The sequence below is a fragment of the Capsella rubella genome, unplaced genomic scaffold, assembly GCF_000375325.1.
Source record: "Capsella rubella cultivar Monte Gargano unplaced genomic scaffold, Caprub1_0 scaffold_2, whole genome shotgun sequence".
Lineage (NCBI taxonomy): Eukaryota > Viridiplantae > Streptophyta > Magnoliopsida > Brassicales > Brassicaceae > Capsella > Capsella rubella.
In genome coordinates this window covers 5,630,955-5,657,438 of record NW_006238922.1, presented here as the reverse complement: position 1 = coordinate 5,657,438, position 26,484 = coordinate 5,630,955, and the positions used below count along the sequence as shown (strand labels likewise).

General features: G+C 36.8%; 1 pseudogene; it reads left to right on the top strand.

Annotated features, from left to right (window-relative positions):
* Positions 1–649: 649 nt before the first annotated feature.
* On the top strand, positions 650–11,463 carry LOC111832124 (annotated as a pseudogene).
* Positions 11,464–26,484: the final 15,021 nt, after the last annotated feature.

Here is a 26,484-nt window from a genome sequence, read left to right as displayed (position 1 = left end):
GTGTCGATCGACACGAACTTTCTTTCTCGCGAGGATGGTCCTGAGTGTCGATCGACACCATCGGATGGTGTCGATCGACACTACTCGTCAGAACGGGTCATGTTGTGATGTTTTATGTCATATTGGTGGTTGTTTGAGTTAATACTTGAATGTGTTCATTTCTGCTTGTGTGTATAGCCAGTGGTAGGATGATTGCCTCACTAAGTATTTATGAAATACTTATGCATCTCTTTCTTTGATGCAAGTAAAAGCAAAGTGTGATCCGTGGAATCATGGCGAGGAGAGGAGGATGATCTAGGCGCTCATTGGTGTTTTAGATTATTGTTGGATTTGTTACGGTGATAGAATGGAATTTAGAAACATGTTAGGATGATCATGTTTTGGAATAATGTTTGGTTGATCTTGCTGGTTAATAACGTTGGTTTACTTTAATGAGATTGCTTGGTTTGAATTAATTGGGTTAATCCGGTTTACATGTTTTAAATAAAAAAATGGGATGGGTTCTTTCAATTTGGTATCAGAGCGTTTACGGTTCTAGGATGAGATTTAATTACTAAAAGTTTTGATGTGATGTGTGAATTTCATTGATGAGGAATGATGATGTGGATTGCATGCTGGTTGATTTGTGTGTTTAATCAATTGTGTGAGCATGGAGACTAGATCATTCTCTCAAGCCTTCAATGAGATTCCACGGTAAGTTGTGTGGTTTGGTGATTTGTTTGGTGTTCTTAGCCTTCTGTTGTGTTGCAGATTGTTAGAGGTGGAGCTGTCGGTCGTGGTCGTGGTCGTGGTCGTGGTCGTGGGCGTGGTCGCGGTAGGGGGCGTGGTGTTGTCTCGGGTAGCGATACGAGTGTGGGCCGGAGTGCTACGGCCGATTTTGTTAGTGAGTCCCAGTCGCATCAGGAGGGGCCCGTGGGTGGTGAGAGTGTGAGTGCCGTGGGAGCCGGTTCGTCCGGGAACGGTACTAGTGTTGTTGGAAACTCGGTTGGGGGTGTTTCAACAGGTGCAGCCCAGGGTCAGAATGATCGGCTTGCGGATTTGCTGACGCAGCTCTTGGAGCGGTTACTGGGTGCGGTACCGCCGGTGCAGGCTCCTGTTGAGCCTGGGGTGCAGGCTCCTGTTGGGCCTGAGGTGCAGGCTCCTCTTGGGCCTGGTGTGCAGCCTGTTGTTGGGGTTGTACTGCCTGAGGGGGTAGGTGCGGTGGTCGAGCAGCCATACTATCTACAGATGTTGGAGAAGCTGCAGCGGTTCGAGATGTTCTTGTTCTTTGGAGGCTCCGACCCGGCTGTAGCGGATGAGTGGCGAGTGCGATTGGAGCGGTATTTCCAGTCGATGAGGTGCACGAAAGCGTATCGGGTGGACCTAGCGGGCCACTACTTGGCCGGTGATGCACATTTGTGGTGGCGGTGTGGGAGAGATTTCTTGGCGGAGTTTAATGTCAAGTATTTCCCGGCGGAGGCACTAGACCGGATAGAGTTGCAGTTCTTGGCTTTGACTCAGGGCGAGCGGTCGGTGCGGGAGTACGACTCGGAGTTCAGCCGACTCCTGGTGTACTCGGGGCGTGCAGGAGATCATGAGCAGATGCAGGTGCGTCGGTTCATGAAGGGTCTCAGCACTGACATGAGGGTGCGGCGCAAGGTGCGGGCCTATGCATCGCATGTGGAGCTGGTTGAGGTGGTGGCGGGGATCGAGGACGAGTTGAGGAGTCACGGGGTGATTACTAGTCGTTGGTGAGCAAGAGAGGATGTTGGGGTGGGAACTACAGTTGATCACCAATATTGAGGGTTCGGTGCATTTCCTTATACTTTTAGGTTTTCTTTCTTAGGTGTTTTTCGGGTTACTAATGGTTTACTGAAACATAAGTAAATCATGTTGTTTCCTTTTATATATGGTTTAAAACTGTCACCAGCTGTGTTTATCCTCACCACCTCACATGCATAATGGTGCTCTTGCTTGTCTTCGATCTTTGCAACATCTTTCATTGTCTCATTAGTTTGAGACCTAGAAGGAACGACAAACATGGGCATCATAAAGGTTAATCATAGCTTCATAACATTATCTGATAGTTCCGCAACACATATTTCTTCACAGTAATACTTAATAAGTTGATATAGGTCAGCATGGACTTATATATGAACTCTACATCTAGGATGAAAGAGGGCCTAGTTTCAACATCAATGAAACGAAGCATGTCTTCTTTATGCTTTTTTTACTGATATCTTTAATTTCTGCCACTAAACTTGTATTTGGGCCATAACAACCATCTATACTTGATGCAATTTTGCACTTAAATGATACACAACATTCTCTTCGTTTCATCATTTTTTCTTTAAACAATCACGACGCCTTTTTATTACACACGTTCTATATAGAGAAAAAAATATGGAATTAGCTGGACTTAGCTTCAAGTGCAACCCATCAAATAAATGGTGTTTAAGAAAACATAAATTAGGTTCAAAATCAAAATTAATAGAAATGAAGTTATAGTCCTCCAAGAAAACATTCACTTTATGCTTAAATTTTTGGGATCATGCTGCTTGACATAGAAACTATGATGATCTAGTGATTTGTGTTGATTCTTAGCATATACTTCATCTAATACTTTCCTGAAATCAGAGCAACACCTAGCCAATTTTTCTTGTTTCTGCTTTCATTGATACTTTTTCTTCATATCCAATAGTTTAGAATAGTAATCAACTTTAACTGTGGTTACATGAATTGCTTGAATTGCTTGAATTCCGTGGAAGAAAATAGTTACTTGAATTGCCGGTTGTGCTTCTCTTTGTCCTCTTGTAATAACTATTTTTGACAAAAGGAACCTTTCCAAGATACTCACAATGGTCATTATGGTGTTTGATCCATACACACAACTGTCTTATCACTCTTATTTTCTCTTCTCTTAATCCCAACAATGTCTCCTTCAGCTTCTCATTGTCTCTTTCCTCTTATCTTAACATGACCTTCAAGCTTTTTCTCAACATCTTCTTTCTTATTCTTCATTTTTACCGCACACTTCTTTGCAGTCAAAATCATATTCGTCAAAACATTAACCACTGTTTCCGCATACCTTTTGTGCTCTCCTAAAGTTTTTCATACATGGATTAGAATCAATTTAGTATTGCTTCACTCACTCTAATCTCTTTAATCATACCTCGATATGTTTAGTTTATCATTGCAATATTTTTAAATGTTTATCATTGATAAATATTTTTAAATGCTTGTTCCTAAAATACTATAGTTTCATTCTAGGTTATTAACCCGCGCTATGCGCGGGTATATTCGTATTAATTATTTTTAAAAATATTTAGATTAAATACTCATTTAAATAGCTATATATTTACAAATAATATGCGAAAGTGCTATAACATTTTAGTTATATTTTAATAAAAAATTTCTTTAATTTATAGTTTGTGTATCATTTACGTTATTTCAATTTTTTTTAGGATACGAAAGAAAAATTAAAAATTATATACGGTTAGTTAAAATATTATTTTCTATAGATTGATGTTGGTCATAAATGCACCTAACAAATGACCAAAAAATTTTAAATATTACATGCCTCTTCATCTTTAACGTTCCAATTGTATCTTTATAAATTACATTGTTGTCATATATCAGAAACACTTAACTTTTATGACTTCTTCATTTTGTTATGCACAATTTCATTACCATTTTTTTTCCTACTCACTTCATTTTTGTTAGTATAGCTTATCTCAAGATAATATTCTAAAAATCTAATGACTATTTAAAACCATGACTTCTATATTTTTTTTTTGTAAGTTTTGCAACTACTACCTCTCATTGTTATATAATGTATGAGCGTTAACCATATATTTTAGCACTTCTTTTATTCTCCAAAATCTTACTACAACCATACTTTTATTTCAACTACGTTTAACATTTTCTATAAGGTTTGTTTTAGTAATTACAAAATAAAGTATTATATATATGATATTATTGATAAACGATATAAAAATATTTGTTAGAAAAACAAAATTAATAAATCTTAAAATAATATTAGAAAACGGTTATTTAAATTCTTTTAAAAATATATGAACGTTTATAATTATATATATATGGATGTAAAACTTAAAATTTAAATATATGCAGTTAAAAATTACAATAATATAATCTATACAATTTAGGCAGTCGTCTAGACTTCGGCTGAGGTCCTAGTGTCTAAGCAACCACCTAGGTCACGTTTTAGAATATTAGATTTTAGTGAATCCATTCTATTACAAAATTATGAAGATGAAAAATACCGATTGACAATATATAGAAATAATAGAATATTGTTGATTTGTATTTTCATCACCACTAATCTTATTAAAAGCCTAATTTCTGGCATCCATTTCGCCACTCTTATAATCATGAGACAAAACCTGACCGCCAATAAAGGATTCTAAATCTAAGTCTACAACCAAAACCTAGCTAGGTTGTAACTTTTAACAATTGCCTCTCCTAGTCGGTGGTTAATACTCTCCTTGCAATTATCATTCTAGGATCCAACCGCCTAAATATTTTATCATCTTTGCCAGAGCCGGAGATCCTGTTAACCAACCATCTATGCTCTCTCTAAATACATGGAACAATATTACACATAAAATTCTCTTTCTCAAATGATGCATTAATTTCCTCAAATATATGGCTCATATTCCTTACCCTCTTGCCAACAATAAAGTCCATATTTGTTATTTATTTAATTTCATATCTAAAATTCTTAACCCAAGTCATTATCGTGAATGATAAGATTTGTTTATCCCATTTATTCGCTTTTTATTTATAAATTGGAGAGAAGTTTACATTTTTCTGATATCTGATATAATTCTAGATCTAAAATTCTTAACCCAAGTCTTTATAGTGATTGAGAAGCTTTGGTTATCCTTTTATTCTCTTTTCATATACACTATCATAAAATTTGGAGCACAGTTAACGTTTCTCTGTGTAACGCCCGTATTCTGAAAATTAATAGGAGACTTGACTGTGTATAAGAATTAGGGTGGAGTCGGTTTAATTCCGGTTGATTTCCTAAACTGGTCGATTTGTTTAATTGAATCAAAGGAGATTTAATTAAAGTCGGTTAAGGTAAATTCTGGTTTAATCAGAATTAAACCAAAAACCCTAGTTTTATAAAGAACGCTTCTTCTCTCTTTTGTTTTGTGGCTGTTGTTTCTGAGAGTTGAGTTGACAAAAAGAGAAGGAGAAGTTTACTTGTGAGAAGGAGAGTGTTAGCTTTGCTTTGGTGTTTAAGGCGAGAGAAGCAGATTCGTCACTTCCTGGTAGAATAGAGTTACGACGTATCAAATCTTATCGTAAGGTAATGAATATTGGTAGGTTTGTTCTTAAGGCATGTACGTTGATTCTCCTTTTTACAGAAGTGAATTCGGATTAATACTCAGTGAGTTATATGCAATTTGGTGAGACGCGTTTTCTCTGTGCGAACTGGGATCAGCGGAGTTTGTAAGTGCGATCTTGATTTCATCGTTTCTCCGATCGGCACCAACTTTTGTTGGGAGATTCGTGACGTCTAGATCTTGCTTTTCACCGTAGGGATTAAGACGTTAACAGTTGGTTTTTGTTTTAGGGCTTCGTTTCTGCGGCTGTAGTTTTTCTGGTGTTTCTGTCCTTTTGGTTCTTAGAGATTTTTGTTTGTGTGGTTTGTTGTAGGGTGTTGTTTGGCTGTTGCAGTCGCGAGGAGAGTCTTTCCTGGTTGTTTTTGTAGTTCAAATCACCTTGTTAAGGTGAGTGCGTGACCATGAGCTTATCTAAGCGATTGGGATTGAGTGACTTGTTGTGTGATGATTTGTAGGTAAACTGGATGTGTTATTGGATGTTTAGCTTGCTGGATGGTTTGTTTTTGTTATATTTGTGGGTGTTATCTCATTGCTTGTGTGTATAGCTCGTAGATGGGAGGATCGCCCTCACTAAGTATTTATGAAATACTTATGCATCTCTTTCTTTGATGCAGGTAAAGGCAAAGTGTGATCCGTGGAATCATGGCGAGGAGAGGAGAATGATCTAGGCACTCATTGGTGTTTTAGATTATTGTTGGATTTGCTAGGGTGTTAGAATGGAATTTAGAAACATGTTAGGATGATCATGTTTTGGAATAATGTTTGGTTGAACTTGTTGGTTTAATGGAATTGTTTTATTGGATTTTTGGTTAAGTCTTCCGCTGGTTAATATTGTTGGTTTACTTTAATGAGATTGCTTGGTTTAATTGATTTAAATTATTATGGCCGGTTTAGCTGGTTCAAATTAATTGGGTTAATCCGGTTTGCATGTTTAAAAGAAAAAAAAATGGGATGGGTTCTTTCAATTTTGTATCAGAGCATTTACGGTTCTAGGACGAGATTTAATTGGTAAAAATTGTGATGTGATGTGTGAATTTCATTGATGAGGAATGATGATGTGGTTTGCATGCTGATTGATTGTGTGTTTTATTAATTGTGTGAGCATGGAAACCTAGATCATCCTCTCGAGCCTTCAATGAGATTCCACGGTAAGTTGTGCCGTTTGGTGATTTGTTTAGTGTTCTTAGCCTTCTGTTGTGTTGCAGATGGTTTGAGGTGGAGCTGTCGGTCGTGGTCGTGGTCGTGGTCATGGGCGTGGTCGCGGTAGGGGGCGTGGTGTTGCCTCGGGTAGCGACACGAGTGTGGGCCGGAATGCTACGGCCGATTTTGTTAGTGAGTCCCAGTCGCCGTGGGTGGTGAGAGTGTGGGTGCCGTGGGAGCCGGTTCGTCCGGGAACGGTACTAGTGTTGTTGGAAACCCAGTTGGGGGTGTTCCAACAGGTGCAGCCCAGGGTCAGAATGATCAGCTTGCGGATTTACTGACGCAACTCTTGGAGCGGTTACCGGGTGCGGTACCGCCGGTGCAGGCTCCTGTTGGGCCTGAGTTGCAGGCTCCTGTTGGGCCTGAGGTGCAGTCTCCTCTTGGGCCTGGTGTGCAGCCTGTTGGGCCTGGTGTGCAGCCTGTTGTTGGGGTTGTACCGCCTGAGGGGGTAGGTGCGGTGGTCGAGCAGCCATACTACCTGTGGATGTTGGAGCAGCTGCAGCGGTTCGGGATGTCCTTGTTCTTCAGAGGTTCCGACCCGGCTGTAGCGGATGAGTGGCGGGTGCGACTGGAGCGGTATTTCCAGTCGATGAGGTGCCCAAAGGCGTATCGGGTGGACCTAGCGGCCCACTACTTGGCAGGTGATGCACATTTGTGGTGGCGGAGTGTGCTGGCCAAGAGGGGGCAGGGATTGGCGGTGTGGGGAGATTTCTTGGCAGAGTTTAATGCCAAGTATTTTCCGGCGGAGGCACTAGACCGGATGGAGTTGCAGTTCCTGGCGTTGACTCAGGGCGAGCGGTCGGTGCGGGAGTACGACTCGGAGTTCAGCCGACTCTTGGAGTACTCGGGGCGTGCGGGAGATCCTGAGCAGATGCAGGTGCGTCGGTTCATGAAGGGTCTCAGCCCTGACATGAGGGTGCGGTGCAAGGTGCGGGCCTATGCATCGCGTGTGGAGCTGGTTGAGGTGGCGGCGGGGATCGAGGACGAGTTGAGGAGTCACTGGGTGATTCCTTGTCCGTCGGCGCAGCCGAAGAAGACCCAGCCGCAGTCTGTTCCGAGCAGAGGTGGCAAACCTGCTCAGGGACAGAAGAGGAAGTGGGATGACACTTCCAGGGTGAGTCAGGGTGATCGGAGGTGCTTCAGGTGTGGGAGCACGAATCACTAGGTGGCGAGCTGCCCGAAGAAGGGCGAGCCGTGGGTGGATACCCGTATCTGTTATCACTGCAGAGAGACGGGGCACATCAAGACGAGGTGTCCTAAGTTGCAGCAGATGACGGTAGCAGCGGTGCAGCTGGTGATGCAGCCAGTGGTGCAGCAGTGGGTGCAGCCAGGATTGCAGCTGGCAAGGCAGTCGTTGGCTCAACTGGGAGCACCGCTGGTGGCACAGATCGAGGGATCGAGGGGGTATACGACTGTGGAGAGAGGAGAGCCAAGCACTGGACGGCCGATCACATGTTTAATTCTATGACTCATTTTGTTTCCTTCCGTTGTTTTAGAATTTGTGTTGTTTTCCTGTGATGTTGGGGTGGGCAGTCTTAGTGAAAAGGGTTTGTGTAGGGACCCTGTTGGTGGGCGGGTTCTTGTCCCACGTGATGTTTGATTCTGGAGCTACGAATAGCTTCATTACCCCAGAGTGCGCGACGGGTAGTAACATCCGAAGAGATCCCGATATTTGTTTTGGGGCCGTTAAAGTCGCAAGAGGCGTTTTGCTAGCGGTTCAGGGACGGGCTAGTGGTGTGGATGTACAGATTGCGGGAGAGTCGATGCCGGCAGATCTGTACATTAGTCCGGTGAAGTTGTATGATGTAATTCTGGGCATGGATTGGTTGGAGCGGCACAGAGTTCATCTGGATTGTCACCGGGGGAGAGTATACTTCGAGCGTCCCGGGCCGAAGATGTATTACCAGGGTGTGAGACCGATTTCGGGGAGTTTAGTGATTTCGGCGATTCAGGCGGATAAGATGATCCGGAAGTGGCGGGAAGCCTATTTGGCTACGATCCTCATGCCAGAGACGGTCGATGAGGTAGCAGTGGATAAGATTCGGGTGGTCCAGGAGTTCGAGGATGTGTTTCAGTCGTTAAAGGGGTTACCACCATCTAGGTCTGATCCCTTCACGATTAAGTTGGAGCCCTGGACAACGCCGTTGTCTAAGGCTCCGTACCGGATGGCTCCAGCAGAAATGGCTGAGCTGAAGAAACAGTTGGAGGATCTGCTGGGTAAGGGTTTCATCCGTCCTAGTGTTTCACCATGGGGAGCACCGGTGTTGTTCGTTAAGAAGAAGGATGGGAGTTTCCGGCTGTGTATCGATTACCGGGGACTTAACCGAGTCACGGTGAAGAACAAGTATCCTTTGCCGCAGATTGACGAGTTGTTGGACCAGTTGAGGGGAGCTACGTGGTTCTCTAAGATCGATTTGGCGTCGGGGTACCATCAGATTCCTATCGACGAGGCAGATATCCGTAAAACGGCGTTCAGGACGAGGTATGGACATTATGAGTTCGTGGTGATGCCTTTCGGGTTGACTAATGCACCAGCGGCGTTCATGAGGCTGATGAACAGTGTGTTCCAGGCGTTTCTGGATGAGTTTGATATCATCTTCATTGATGATATCCTGGTGTATTCTAAGAGTCCTGAGGAGCACGAGGTACACTTGCTGGCAGTGTTGGAGAAGCTGCGTGAGCAAAAGCTGTATGCTAAGCTGAGCAAGTGCAGTTTCTGGCAGAGAAAGATGGGTTTTCTAGGTCATATCGTGTCTGCAGAGGGAGTTTCTGTGGATTCAGAGAAGATTGAGGCTATCAGAGATTGGCCTAGACCGTAGAATGCCACCGAGATACAGAGTTTTCTACGATTGGCGGGTTACTACAGACGGTTTGTGAAGGGCTTTGCCAGTACAGCTCAGCCAATGACCAAGCTGACGGGGAAGGATGTTCCTTTTGTGTGGACTCCTGAGTGTGAGCAGGGTTTCGCTCAACTCAAGGAGATGTTGACGAGTACGCCGGTTTTGGCTTTACCGGAGCAGGGAGAGCCGTATGTGGTGTACACGGACGCTTCGGGAATTGGTTTAGGTTGTGTGTTGATGCAGCAGGGTAAGGTGATCGCCTATGCTTTGCGGCAGTTGCAGAAGCATGAGGGCAACTACCCTACTCATGATTTGGAGATGGTAGCGGTGGTCTTTGCTCTGAAGATATGGAGATCTTATCTGTATGGAGCGAAGGTTCAGGTGTTTACAGATGATAAGAGTCTAAAGTATATATTCACGCAGCCTGAGTTGAACTTGAGGCAGAGGCGCTGGATGGAGTTGGTTGCAGACTATGATCTGGAGATAGCTTACCATTCTGGTAAGGCTAATCTGGTTGCAGATGCTCTGAGCAGGAAGCGAGCAGCTTCAGCTCGAGGGCAGGATATGGAGACCTTGGTGGGAGAACTTAACACCTTGCGGTTGTGTGCTATCTCTCAGGAGCCACTAGGGTTAGAAGCAGCTAACCAAGCAGACCTTCTGACCAGAGTTCGAGCGGCTCAAGAGAAGGATGCAGGGCTAAGGATACTGAGTGAGAGTATCAGGTTGCAGCCAATGGGACTATCCTTGTGCATGGGCGAGTTTGTGTGCCCAAGGATGAGGAGTTGAGACGAGAGATCTTGAGTGAGGCTCATGCGAGTAGGTACTCTATTCATCCAGGAGCGACCAAGATGTACCGAGATCTGAAACGGTATTATCATTGAGTCGGGATGAAGAGGGACGTAGCTAAATGGGTCTCTGAGTGCGATGTATGTCAGCTAGTGAAGGCTGAGCATCAGGTGCCGAGTGGATTATTGCGGAGTCTGCCTATTCCAGAGTGGAAATGGGACATGAACACGATGGATTTCGTGGTAGGGTTGCCAGTGCCTCAGTTCAAGGATGCCATTTGGGTCATTGTTGACCGTTTGACTAAGTCTGCACATTTCTTGGCTATCAAGAAAACCGATGGAGCGGCAGTGCTAGCTAAGAAGTATGTGCAGGAGATTGTGAGACTTCATGGAGTACCGGCCAGTATTGTGTCAGACCGGGATTCGAAGTTTACTTCGGCGTTCTGGAAGGCTTTCCAGAAGGAGATGGGTACTAAGGTGCATTTAAGCACGGCTTACCACCCTCAGACAGACGGGCAGTCTGAGCGGACCATTCAGACATTTGAGGATTTGTTGAGGATGTGTGTGTTGGACTGGGGTAGTCAGTGGACAGATCACTTGAGCTTGGTGGAGTTTGCTTATAATAATAGCTAACAGGCGAGTATTGGGATGGCTCCTTATGAGGCGTTGTATGTGAGGCCATGTCGGACACCTCTATGCTGGACTCAAGTGGGGGAGAGGAGCATTTATGGTGCGGATTTTGTTCAGGAGACTTCAGAGAAGATTCGGGTTCTGAAGCTGAACATGAGAGAGGCGCAGGATCGGCAAAAGTGTTATGCTGATAAGAGGCGTAAGGAGTTGGAGTTTGAGGTTGGAGATATGGTATATCTCAAGATGGCGATGTTGCGTGGTCCTAACAGGTCCCTTACCGAGACTAAGCTGAGTCCGAGGTTTATAGGTCCTTTCAGGATTGTGGAGCGGGTTGGACCGGTGGCTTATCGGTTGGAGTTACCTGAGGTAATGCATGCATTTCATAAGGTATTCCACGTGTCGATGCTAAGGAAGTGTCTTCACAAGGATGATGAGGTGTTGGCTACGATCCCGGCAGATCTTCAGCCTAGCATGACCTTGGAGGCGAGGCCAGTGAGGGTTCTCGAGAGGCGGGTAAAGGAACTTCGACGTAAGAAGATTCCTTTGATGAGAGTCCAGGGGGCCTGTGATGGAGTCTTGGAGGAGACTTGGGAGCCAGTGGCCAGGATGAAGGCAAGGTTCCGGAAGTGGTTTGACAAGCATATCGAGCAGTAGACCGTTGGCTTGTTTTGTTTTGAGTTTTGATTTGGTTGTATCTCTTTTGTATTTTCATTTTTGGTGTAATGATTATGACATTGGAGATTAATAAGATGAGTATTTCTTGGATTTGACTTGTTGTGTCATGTGTAAGAGAAATATGTGCGAGTTTCTAAAAGTAGAAAGTGTCGGGTTTGACAGTTCTATTTTTGGAAAGTCTCGGGGTGGTGGTTAGTATAACATTGCGATGCTATAAGTGGACCACGTGAGGTATATCTGATCGAGAGATATGCTCGGGGGCGTTTAGACTTATTTGCTCGAATATGATGTGATGGCCTCGGATGACAATTCGAGTGCACGCTTGAGGGTGATAACCCGACAGCAACGTGAGACTTCCCGGATACCGTAGCTAGAAGGCGGGTGGCCTAATAGTGAGCCGGTATGACTCGAAGGTTGCGACCTGAGAGCGGGGGGAGTCGTGAGACTTCCCGGATACCGTAGCTTGAAGGTTGTTGGCCTAATATTGAGCCGGTATGACTCGAAGGTTGCGGCCTGAGAGCGGGGGGAGTGGTGAGACTTCCTGGATACCGTTGTCTAAGGCTGAGGCCTGAGGACGAGCCGGTATGATTCATGGGTTGCGACCTGTGGACGGGGGAGGTGAGTATATTGATTAGATAGGGGCCTCGGAGAGGTCAGTGGTGTACTGACGGACATGTTGAAGGATTCAGGGACGAATCCATGTTAGTGGGGGAGAATTGTAACGCCCGTGTTCTGAAAATTAATAGGAGACTTGAATGTGTATAAGAATTAGGGTGGAGTCGGTTTAATTCCGGTTGATTTCCTAAACTGGTCGATTTGTTTAATTGAATCAAAGGAGGTTTAATTAAAGTCGGTTTAGGTAAATTCTGGTTTAATTAGAATTAAACCAAAAACCCTAGTTTTATAAAGAACGCTTCTTCTCTCTTTTGTTTTGTGGTTGTTGTTTCTGAGAGTTGAGTTGAGAAAAAGAGAAGGAGAAGTTTACTTGTGAGAAGGAGAGTGTTAGCTTTGCTTTGGTGTTTAAGGCGAGAGAAGCAGATTCGTCACATCCTGGTAGAATAGAGTTACGACGTATCAAATCTTATCGAAAGGTAATGAATTTTGGTAGGTTTGTTCTTAAGGCGTGTACGTTGATTCTCCTTTTTACAGAAGTGAATTCGGATTAATACTCAGTAAGTTCTATGCAATTTGGTGAGACGCGTTTTCTCTGTTGCGAACTGGGATCAGCGGAGTTTGTAAGTGCGATCGTGGTTTCATCGTTTCTTCGATCGGCACCAACATTTGTGGGGAGCTTCATGACGTCTAGATCTTGCTTTTCACCGTAGGGATTAAGAAGTTAACGGTTGGTTTTTGTTTTAGGGCTTCGTTTCTGCGGCTGTAGTTTTTCTGGTGTTTCTGTTCTTTTGGTTCTTAGAGACTTTTGTTTATGTGGTTTGTTGTAGGGTGTTTTTTGGCTGTTGCAGTCGCGAGGAGAGGCTTTTCTGGATGTTTCTGTAGTTCAAATCACCTTGTTAAGGTGAGTGCGTGACCATGAGCTTATCTAAGCGATTGGGATTGAGTGACTTGTTGTGTGATGATTTGTAGGTGAACTGGATGTGTTATTGGATGTTTAGCTTGCTGGATGATTTGTTTTTGTTATATATGTGGGTGTTATCTCATTGCTTGTGTGTTTAGCTCGTAGATGGGAGGATCGCCCTCACTAAGTATTTATGAAATACTTATGCATCTCTTTCTTTGATGCACATAAAGTCAAAGTGTGATCCGTGGAATCATGGCGAGGAGAGGAGGATGATCTAGGCACTCATTGGTGTTTTAGATTATTTTTGGATTTGTTAGGGTGTTAGAATGGAATTTAGAAACATGTTAGGATGATCATGTTTTGGAATAATGTTTGGTTGAACTTGTTGGTTTAATGGAATTGTTTTATTGGATTTTTGGTTAAGTTTTCCGCTGGTTAATATTGTTGCTTTACTTTAATGAGATTGATTGGTTTAATTGATTTAAATTATTATGGCTGGTTTAGCTGGTTCGAATTAATTGGGTTAATCCGGTTTGCATGTTTAAAAGAAAAAAAATGGGATGGGTTATTTCACTCTGAAATCTATATATCTTGTTTTATTTTTTCATTTTTAAAAGAATCTTAATATAGAAAATTATTTTATTTATAAAAAATGATGAAATTTCTAATCTCAATTATAGTTTCATATTTTCTACTCTATGTGAGTTATTAATATTAAAATTACAAATTTTGAAACAACATCAATTTAGTGAGACTAATAATGATGAATATTTTGATCAAAGTTGGAATACAAACAAATTTAGTGAGACTAATAATAATGGATATTTTCTTATTAAAAATTATTTAAACTTCATAGATTTTAGAAACGTAAAACTTTAAAAATTTTATTATTAAATGTTTAATATATTTTTCCTTGATACCAAAATCTTAGAGTACAAAAAACTATTTCCCAATATAAATTTTTAAAAATTTTCTTTGAATTCTGTATATCCTGTTTTTTCCTTTATATCTTGGGGAAATTTCAAAAATACCCCTTTTCATATACCTCTTTTTAAAAATACCCCCTTTTCAAACTTTATCAAAAAACCCACTAAAAATGTTGAAATTTATCCAAAAATGTGTGTAAGCTTATAAATATATACACAAATTACCTTTATATGTGTATAAAACTTTATATACCTTTCATAAATAGCGTAAAAATAAATTATAAAAAGCTTATAAAAACCTTATAAAAACCGTATAAATCCTTTTAAAAACCTTTTAAAAACCTTATAAAACTTATAAAAACGATTTAAAACTATTTAAAACATTTTAAAATATTTTTATTGAATCTCCCAGTAGTAGTTATTATATAGAAGTACCTTATCAACTATATAAAACTTTATAATTTTTTATATTTAAAAAGGGGTATTTTTGAAAATGGATAGATAAAGGGGGTATTTTTAAAAAGGGGTACACCAAAAGGGGTATTTCTCAAAAATTATCTTATATCTTACTGTAGAAAATTATTATAATTAAAAAAATGTTAAATAATGAAATCTCTAACCGCAATTGGTTGTTTAAAATCAAACATATGCTACACAATTTAAAATATTTCCGTTGATGAATTTAGTTAAATTTGAAAATAAAATATTTTGATTATCTTTGTATCAAATATTTTAATAACAAAATTTTATATTTAGAATAGTTCCTATATTTTAAAATATTTGTTTTATTTTCCATATATCATGGTTTATTTTCCTTTTTACATAATTTTAGATATGGAAAATAATTGCTATTTAAAATTTGTTAAAAATAATGAGATGTCTAATCCCGATTGGTCGTTTAAAATCCTATGTGGACGCTCTCAAAAGCTTATAGCCTCAACTTTTATATAGTATAGATTTGTGTTATTTTAAAACTTAAAATTTAATATTTTGATTAGTTTTATACATTTATTTATTTTGAAAACAAAAATAATTTTTTTTAGAAATATTCCATAATTTCAGATTTCTCTAAATTCCATATATGGTATTTGTTTTTGGTTTTTTAAACGGATTGTGGATTTTACCTTAGAATACGTCCGCCTAACCTCATATCCAAGTCCTTTGCTTTCACGATCAAATGTACCAATATAGAAAGTACTCCAATTACAAAAGAAAACAAATTAAAAACTTAGAACTGGACTAAATAATCAAAGCAGTATAATAACACAACATAACTAAAATAATTAATGTATAACTTTGAATGAAATATATCAACAAAATTATATGATGATAAGCATCATAAAAGAACGAAAATTCAAAAAACAAATATTATAAAAAATATGAATTACAATGAAAATAACTAATTGGAGCTACAAATTTAATCCTATCAATTCAACTATACCGTATTCTAATGTGGTGGTGAAGACCCTATATTTATAGCTGAATTGTTAGGCTAAACCTTTAGAATTTTTACATTTTAAATTTAGAAATGTACTCAAAAACAAATAATCAAAATATTTTCCATATATATTTTATTTCGATATATTGTATTTTTTATTTTTTTTTGCAAAAAATCTTAAAAGTAGAAAAATAATATAATTTCAAAAAATGTTAAATATTGAGATGTCTAATTCTAGGTTCTTCTTCAAAATAATTTCATGAACATTCTAGGTTTTGAACCCACGCTATGCATGGGTATATTTGATATATTTTTGGTTAAAATTATTTATGATTGACGATTAATGCATTAACTACTCAAACAACGTCGTTCATCTAAACTCCTAAGCTCGAAATTAGATGTCTTTCTTACTTCCTACCGTAATTTAGTTTTATATTTCCAAAATATCCATACCAAATTTCATAAACAAAAAAATTAATTAACTTACCAAGATATCAGTAAATAATAAACTAACAAAAAGCAAACAAATAAAGATATCGGATTGTGTTTTTTACCTTAGCATCCTCTCTGCCTAACATCAACTCCAATTAATTCATTAAACGACTTTTCCAATCAAAGATCCCAATATAGATAATACTCCTACTACATAAACAAAAAGTTAGAATTGCATTAAACAATCAAAACACACCAAAATAATACAACACTATAAAAAAAAAACACAATTACAACCTTGAATGGAACACAAAATCATAAAAGGATGATAAGCAACTGTAACAACCCATCCAGGTGGGAACACCTACCACATGGCACACCCCGCCACATGGCAGCTACAAGCGCTGCAGCGCATCGACCCTTACCTCTCTCATGTGGGCCCAATCTGCGCAACCCAATTAATTGGTGACAACTTCCACGGTGAGAAACTTTTAATGTAACAACCCGTCCAGTGGGATCATCCGTCATGTGGCACACCCCACTACATGGCATCCTTACAGCGCTGCAACGCATCGACCCTAACCTCTCTCATGTGGGCCCAAACTGCGCAGCCCACTGCTCGCAGCCTCCTGGCCCACCAGGTAGGTTATTGGTGCGCCTGTTGTTCCTCGAACCCAGGTCCTCACCCTTTAACAACCTTCCCACTTGACAAGTTGTTACCAATTGAACTGCAGATTTACTGGTAACAAGTTGTCAAGTGGGAAGGTTGTTAAAGGGTGAGGACCAAGGTTCAAGGAACACCAGGCGCACCAATAACCTACCTGGTGGGCCAGGAGGCTGCGAGCAGTGGGATGCGCAGTTTGGGCCCACAGGAGAGAGGTTAAGGTCGATGCGCTGCAGCGCTGTAAGCATGCCATGTGGCAGGGTGTGCCACATGGCGGATGATCCCACTGGGCGGGTTGTTACAGCAACTCAAATCATGGAAACAATTCAAAAAACCAAAATACAAAAAAAAAAAATCATATTATCAAAAATCAGAACTACACCAAAAAAAAAAAAAAAATCAGAACTACACCTTAGCATCCTCTTTGCCGAAACTAATAGAAGGAGATACTAATGTAAATGTCTATACTCTCTATTTATAGTTGAATTGTTACGGCTAATTGTCTAAATTATCCAACTCCATTTTACTTTTTAGAAATAGATATTTACTTCTACACAATATTCACCATAAATTTTGAAGTATTTTAATTTAAATATTTAAGAAAATTAAATATTTTCGTTTTTTATTTAACAAAATTAAATTTTTATATTTTGAGTAGTTTTATATCATTTATTTATTATGAAAAAGAAGTATTAAATTTAAAAATATTTCCATATTTTAAAATATATCTTTTATTTCCATAAATATTATTATTTTCCTTTTTACAAAAAGAAATCTTAACATAAAATTCATCATAATTTTAAAAATGTTAAATATTGAGATGTCTAATCCCGACTGGTCGTTTGAATCTTATGTGGACGCTCTCAAAAGCTTATAGCCTCAACTTTTATATAGTATAGACTAGGTTATTAACTTATATCGATTGTTTTCAACAGTACTATAATGTTTATTTTTATAATATCATTTATCTTATAGAAACAAATATTTTTGATAAAAATAAAGAAAAATCGTATACAAATACTGAAAAGAAAACCAGTTACTTGAATTATTTTTCATAGTCATCTTTGTCCTCTTATTATAACCATTTTAGACAAAACCTTTTCAATATACTCACATTGGTCTCTGTGATGTTTGATCCATACACACACAACTGTCTTATCACTCCTCTTTTCTCTTTTCCTAATCCTAACAATTTCTCCTTCAATATCTCATTATTTGTTTCTTCTTGTCTTACTTGACCTTGAAGCTTGTTCTCCACCTTTTCTTTTTTCCTTTCTCATCTTTACCACACATTTATTCTTCGGAAAAACATCTTTGTCATATTAACCACCGTGTCCACATACATTTGTTCTTCTCCCCAAGTTTTTCAAATAGAGATTAGAATCAATTTAGTATTGTTGAATTCACTCTCTCTCATCTCTTTGACCATACCTCAATATGTTTCATTTGTCATTGCAATCTTCTCCTTGAGCAATGCTTGACGTTCCTCTTAATGCTTAGCTTTTATTGTTTTCAACTCTCCTTCTTTCTTTGTAAAACTTGTTCAGTTACTTGTCCATCGAGCTCTATTCTTTAACATCTCATTATCTATTTCTTCTTGTCTTACATTACCTTCAAGCTTCTTCTCCACCTTTTCTTTCTCCTTTTTCATCTTTACCACACACTTATTCGTCGTAAAAAAGCATCTTCGTCACATTAGCCGTGCCCACATACCTTTTGTTCTTCTCCTGAATTATTTCAGACAGAGATTAAAATCAATTTAGTATTGTTGAATTCACTCTCTCTCATATCTTTGACCATACCTAGATATGTTTTATTTGTCACTGCAATCTTCTCCTCGAGCAATGCTTGATGTTCCTCTTAATGCTTAGCTTCTATTCTCTTCAACTCTCCTTCTTTATCTGTAACACTTGTTCAATTACTTGATCTCCTATTTTTTTATCTCTACTTCATTGCGTAAACTCTCTATCGTTTCTTCCAGATTTACAATCTTGGATTCCCTCGATGCAACATATTTTCTTGTCTCTTGCTTTTTTTTTCTCCTTTGTCTTGTACCCTTACAACATCTCTCTAGCCTAGTTGTAATCATCTATTAGCTTCTTGATTATTGCTTTTCCAAACAAACCGTTGATCTGTTTGTGCTCTTGGTTCAGAGTCTTGTATACAAATTCTTGCCCTAATAATGCTTTATGCGTAGCGTTTATCTATAAAAATTATTTATAAGAACTTAAGAGGCGTTCATGATTTAGGGGTTTACTTTATTTTTGATATCTAGTAACACCCAAAAGAAAAAAAAATATTTTTAAAACATACGACCCGCTATTTTTACAACTAATATCGCCAAATTTACTTTTATTTGGTGTAAGAAATATAACTCTTTCCTAAATATTCTTCACATATATTCCATATATTATTTTTGTCTGAAATTGATATTTCTATTTTTTTGTATATTCTTTTCCCAAAAATTTATATATCTATTTTTTCTATATTTATTTACCTTTTTATTAATATTTTTATATATAAAAAGTTAGAATTTAAAAATGTTAATTAATAAGATAAAAAAGTTAACTAATTAGATGTGTAATTATAATTGGTCGTTTAAAATCTTATGTGGACGGTTTTAGAAGCTTATAGCCTCAACTTTTTTATAGTATAGACTAGATTGTGAATCCACGCTACGCGTGGGTTTATTTGATACATTTTGGTAAAATTATATTTGATTGATGATAGTTATAAATATTTTATAGAGAAAGTTAGATTACTATTAAGGCATAAAAATTCATTTCAAATACACACTTAAAAAAACTATAAAATAAATTTTGTAAAATAATACAATTTGATAATTTTAGGTATGAAATTTAAATATGTTAAAAGGTTAAGTATGTATTTGCACATAGACAAATGTTGGGTATGAATTGAACACTCGCTATTAGGCTAGGTATGAATTGGCCGATTTTCCCAAAAGAATCATGAGTCAATCTTGTTTCTTCATATTTAATTGGGCACAAACACCTATGTCTTCTTATTTTTCCTCACATTCATTGTTTTGCTATTTTCCTAATTAGTTAACATTTTTACATTTTATTAATTAACATTTTTAACTTCTATTTCTTTTTTTATAAAAAAAATATTAATAAAAAGGAAAAAAATATAAAGAAAAAATAGAAGAGAATTTTTGAGAAATACCCCTTTTAGTGTACCCCTTTCTAAAAATACCCCCTTTTTCTATCCATTTTCAAAAATAGCCCTTTTTAAATATAAAAACTTATACAGTTTTATATAGTTTATAAGGTACTTATATATAATAACTACTACTGGGAGATTCGATACAAATATTTTAAACTGTTTTAAATAGTTTTAAATCGTTTTTATAAGTTTTATAAGGTTTTTAAAAGGTTTTTAAAAGGGTTTATACGGTTTTTATAAGGTTTTTATAAGGGTTTTATAATTTATTTTTACGCTATTTATGAAAGGTATATAAAGTTTTATACACATATAAAAGTAATTTGTGTATATATTTATAAGCTAACACACATATTTGGATAAATTTCAACATTTTTATTGGGTTTTTTGATAAAGTTTGAAAAGAGGGTATTTTTAAAAAGAGGTATATGAAAAGGGGTATTTTTGAAATTCCCCCAAAAGAGAATTGTAAACTTTTGAAAAACAATATATGCAATATATAAAAATTACATTAATTATTCTTATTTTCTTAATCTTCTTATTTTTTAACTAGAAAAACAATATTATCACAAATATATATATTCGATAAACCCTACATCATTTTAATATAAATAATAAGAAGAGGCATCACATTTGATCATATTTTTTAAGTTGTAAATTCCGAGTCGTCAGCAAATAGAGTTGATTACTATTGTAAAAGTATTAGATATGAAGAAAAAGTATCAATGAAAGAAGAAACAAGAAAAATTGGCTAGGTGTTGCTCCAGGAAAGTATTAGCTGGAGTATATGCTAAGAATCAACACAAATCACTAGATCATAATAGTTTCTATGTCAAACAACATGATCCCAAAAATTTAAGCATAAAGTGTATGTTTTCTTGGAGGACTATAACTTCATTTTTATTTTGGATTTTGAACCTAATTTATGTTTTCTTAAACACCATTTATTTGTTTGGTTGCACTTGAAGCTAATTCTAGCTAATTCTAGCTAATTCCATAATTTTTTCCCCATATGGAACGTGTGTAATAAAAAGGCGTCGTGATTGTTTATAGAAAAAATGATGAAACAAAGAGAATGTCGTATATCATTTAAGTGCAAAATTGTATCAAGTATAAATGGTTATTATGGCCCAAATACAAGTTTAGTTGCAGAAATTAAAGATATCAGTGAAAGAAAGCATAAAGAAGACATGCTTCGTGCCATACACGTGGCATATGAGTCAGCATCTCAATGTGACACGTGGCATTTGAGTCAACATTTCTTAATGTGGAGTATGAAATTAGCACTATTTGTACTAATTGGGTATGAAATTTGAATTTTGTTTGAGTTTGGGTATAAATTCGCACTGCATCTTTTTACAGGTAGAAATCGACACTTTTAAAATTGTACAGGTATAAAATGGCCCTTTTCCCTCCACCCTAGATGTAGAGTTCATATATAAGTCCATGTTGACCTATATCAACTTATTAAATATTACTATGAAGAAATATGTGCTGCAGAACTGTCAGATAAAGTTATGAAGCTATGATTAACCTTTATGGTGCCCATGTTTTTCGTTCCTTCTAGGTCTCAAACTAATGAGACAATGAAAAATGTTGCAAAGATCGAAGATAACCAAGAGCACCATTATGCATGTGAGGTGGTGAGGATAAACAATGGTGACAGTTTTAAATCTTATATAAAAGGAAACAACATGATTTACTTCTTCTTAAGTAAACCATTAGTAGCCCGAAAAATTCCTAAGAAATAAAACCTAAAAGTACAAGGAAATGCACCAAACCCTTAATATTGGTGATCAACTGTAGTTCCCACCCCAACATCCTCTCTTGCTCACCAACGACATGATAGACACATAGTCTAAGTGATTTGTGTGGAATAAACTATTTTCGCCCTTAGATATATGAAAATATGAGGAAAAATAAGAAGACATAGGTGTTTGTGCCCAATGAAATATTGAAAAAACAAGATTGATTCATGATTCTTTTGATCTTATTGGATTCTTTTACCAAAATGATTTATAATTTTTTAAAGTGTTGTATTTGAAATGAATTTTTATGCTTTAATAGTAATCTAACTATCTGTATAAAAATTTTATAACTATCATCAATCAAATAAAATTTTACCAAAATATATCAAATAAACCCACGCGTAGCGTGGGTTCACAACCTAGCTTTTACAAAAGTTCAAAAGATTTTCGTAAATTATCTAAAGTATATGTTTTAATATTTTTTTAGCATAACCATCCCAATCTGTTTTAATATTTTTTTAGCAGAACCATCCCTACTATAGTAAAAGAAATGTACAAAAGTGAATTGGGTCGGGTAGAAATAAAAATTAACCCAAATTTAAAAACTGGATAATTCAAAATCGTATATTTAATAGGATATATATAATCGGATACATAACAATAATCGATTAGATATATAATCGGATATATATATATATATATATACATATATATATATATATATATATATATATATATATATATATATATATATATATATATATATATATATAGATAATCGCTTTGTCTAAACAAAAGTGAAGATAAATTATAGGGGGTTTTTAATTTAATTTTAGGATTACAAAGAAAGTAGATTTGACCTAAACAAGATTAAGAGAAAACAAGGAATAATTATTTTGAAACAACCCTTAGAAAACTTAGACATTGTCTCGATACTACTTCCATTAACATTGTCTACCTTGAATACCATCATATGTCATTACATTGGTGAATTAAATAGAGTTTTCAAGACATTTGTTAAACTCACGAGCCGAAACCGAGAATCAAGTATCAGTAGCCATAACAAACGCATTATTTCCCAAAGACTTAATCTCAACCATTTTTTGGAATTCTTTATCAAACTTATAAACCTTCAAGACCACGATTGAGTTCCAACAACAGATGATCCCTCTCTAACTCTTTGATAGCCTACTGAATATTGACTATTTTCTACTCAATCTTTTTGATATTGGCCTGGATGAATGAGTCTGGATCAATAGCCCTCTTGTTCCTTTCATTTTTGGTCAAAGAGTAGTAACTCTCTGTGAGTGATTTTGCCTCTTGGGTAGATGGCCACACCGAAACATGTTTTTCCTCGCAATCAAACACCATGAGAAAAGTTCTCATGTCGTAAAGAATGGTGAGCTAATTCGTTTTCTGGATAAGTCAGGCCAGCGTAGTCTTAATGTTGGCATTCCTCGCATTTTGGTTGGCCCTATTCAAGGTCATTCTTTTCCTCTCTCCATTTTGTATGTTATTATTTTTTTTTTTATGTGTGTATATACCAAGAGAATAATGGTGAAATTATATATAGGAAAATCCAAAGATAATATATCAAGAAAGTAACGATCAACTTGAAATTATCTCCACATGTTTTAAGTCAAATAATGTTATAATGTTGAACGAATTTTTATGAACCTTTGTAAGAAGAAAAATTAGTATTTTTCCGTGTAGATACCGCGTCTTGATATGATATAAACAAATCTCATGAGAGACCCCCCAATTATCATAATAATAGACCGTTGCAGTTTTAATCACGTTAGAACTATTCCGCCGCCACCCAGGAGATGGAACATTGGAAGCCCTCAAGGCTGCATCTCGAAGATATGCCTCGTCAACATTTATAGAATCAAGATCCATCTCATTCTTGAAAGACATAACTTTCTTAGCAGTATATGATAGCAATTTTTCAATCTCGGTTACGCAAAGGTTAGCACGTACATGACCACGGTTGAGTTCAACATCAGACGGCTCATCTCCAACTCCTTAATAGCCTCACAAGTATCAAAAAGATTGATAGGAAAATAGCCGATACTCTGAAGGCTATCAAGGAATTGGAGATAGATCATCTCATGTAAGAAATCAACTGTGGTTGTGAACTTGATAACCTATGCAAAACCAAGCCTAATAAATTTCTTTCATAAGGTGGTAAAAAAGTTATGTCTTTTAGGATTGAGATGGATTTTGATCCCATGAGTGTCAACGAGACATCTCTTAGAGATAAGACCTTGAGGGCTTTGTTAGTTTGTTTTTATCAAGTCAATTAATAATGGGAACGTTTGATAAACTTCCAACTTTCTTGAATATATTAGCAAATACATTTTATTCATTTCTTATTCCATTGGATTTTTTACCATTAATAGCATTCATGATTATCATTTTTCACACTTTGTATGGAAAATTTGTTATGAATTAACTAGATTTTTTTTTTCCTCTTTCGAAAACAAAAGATGAGTAGATTTTTCTGATACTAAAATTGACTAAATTTACATAAGGCCCAAGTGGTATGTTTAATGGAATGATGAAATAACTGAATGACAATATAGAGGATAAATACTGAACATGCTTTCGATTTTCTAAAATAAATATAAAACGCTAAAACATTATTGTAGTAGATTAATCATGTGTTTTAGGTATTTATTTTTTAACTCGCTAGTGGTATATAACATATACATATCGCTTATGAAATCTGCAACGAAGCTACCATGAAAAAAAAAGAGAGGAAAATAATCAGAAATGAAAGTTAAGTTCCATGAAAGTATACAACCTTTTATTAATAGAAAAATATTCAAATTCCCAGTAACGAGGCGATAGCACATCCTAAAGAATGCCCAAAAATGTGAATGATGTGGCCATGACACTTAGCTTACACCCATCACCAATCAATAAGGACACAAACCCAACTGATGATGACCCTGCATAGTCATTTCATTGTCAACTGAAGAGTTTCAAGTAGCACTAAACTGAGTACGAGAACTAGAAAAGAGTACGGAAACGGGTACAGAAAATGGCAAGATCAAAATTAATAGATATGGCTACGGCATGGGTAACTCAATAAAAAAATTAAAAATAAATCTAGAGTGAAAAGTGATTAGAAAAAATAATAGAAAAAAGTAAAGAGGGGAAATCCTTTAAAAAGTAGAAAACCAAAAAAATATATATGCTTATCATAAGAGTGCTAGGAATGAAATGAATTTAGTGAAACTATCAAAATTTCGAAGTTATTTTCCTCCAAGAACGGCCCCATATAATCCCTATAGAGTTCTCGTTTCAAAAAGGTCCCCGGTACAGGTATGGTCACCAAATAGAAGTACTCGTGCTTGATATTATACATCTTCATGATTATACGCTTTGTCTAAAAAAAAGTGAAGAGAAATTATAGAGGGGTTTTTAATTTTTATTTAGGATTACAAAGAAAGTAGATATGACCTAAACAAGATTAAGAGAAAATTAGGAATAAATATTTGGAAACAACCCTTAGAAAACTCAGACATTGTCTCAATACTACTTCCATTAACATTGTCTACCTTGAATACCATCATATGTCATTACATTGGTGAATTAAATAGAGTTTTCAAGACATTTTTTAAATTCACGTGCCGAAACCGAGAATCAAGTATCAATAGCCATAACAAACGCATTGTTTCCCAAAGACTTAATCTCAACCATTTTTTGGAATTCTTTATAAAACTTATAAACCTTGAAGACCACGATTGAGTTCCGACAAGAGATGATCCCTCTCCAACTCTTTGATAGCCTACATAGTATTGGCTATTTTCTACTCAATCTTTTGGATATTGGCCTGGATGAATGAGGCTGGATCAACAGCCCTCTTGTTCCTTTCATTTTCGGTCAAAGAGTAGTAACTCTCTGTGAGTGATTTTGCCTCTTGGGTGGATGGCCACACCGAAACATGTTTTTCCTCGCAATCAAACACCATGAGAAAAGTTCTCATGTTGTAAAGAATGGTGAGCTAATTCGTTTTCTGGATAAGTCAGGCCAGCGTAGTCTTAATGTTGGCATTCCTCGCTTTTTGGTTGGCCCTATTCAAGGTCATTCTTTTTCTCTCTCCATTTTGTATGTTATTATTATTTTTTTTTTTATGTGTGTATATATCAAGAGAATAATGGTGAAATTATATATAGGAAAATCCAAAGATAATATATCAAGAAAGTAACGATCAACTTGAAATTATCTCCACATGTTTTAAGTCAAATAATGTTATAATGTTGAACGAATTTTTATGAACCTTTGTAAGAAGAAAAATTAGAATTTTTCCGTGTAGATACCGCGTCTTGATATGATATAAACGAATCTCATGAGAGACCCCCCAATTATCATACTAATAGACCGTTGCAGTTTTAATCACGTTAGAACTATTCCGCCGCCACCCAGGAGATAGAACATTGGAAGCCCTCAAGGCTGCATCTCGAAGATATGCCTCGTCGACATTTATAGAATCAAGATCCATCTCATTCTTGAAAGACATAACTTTCTTAGCAGTATATGATAGCAATTTGTCAATCTCGGTTACGCAAAGGTTAGCACGTACATGACCACAGTTGAGTTCAACATCAGACGACTCATCTCCAACTCCTTAATAGCCTCACAAGTATCAAAAAGATTGATAGGAAAATAGCCGATACTCTGAAGGCTATCAAGGAATTGGAGATAGATCATCTCATGTAGGAAATCAACTGTGGTTGTGAACTTGATAACCTATGCAAAACCAAGCCCAATGAATTTCTTTCATAAGGTGGTAAAAAAGTTATGTCTTTTAGGATTGAGATGGATTTTGATCCCATGAGTGTCAACGAGACATCTCTTAGAGATAAGACCTTGAGGGCTTTGTTAGTTTGTTTTAATCAAGTCAATTAATAATGGGAACGTTTGATAAACTTCCAACTTTCTTGAATATATTAGCAAATAAATTTTATTCATTTCTTATTCCATTGGATTTTTTACCATTAATAGCATTCATGATTATCATTTTTCACACTTTGTATGGAAAATTTGTTATGAATTGACAAGATTTTTTTTTCCTCTTTCGA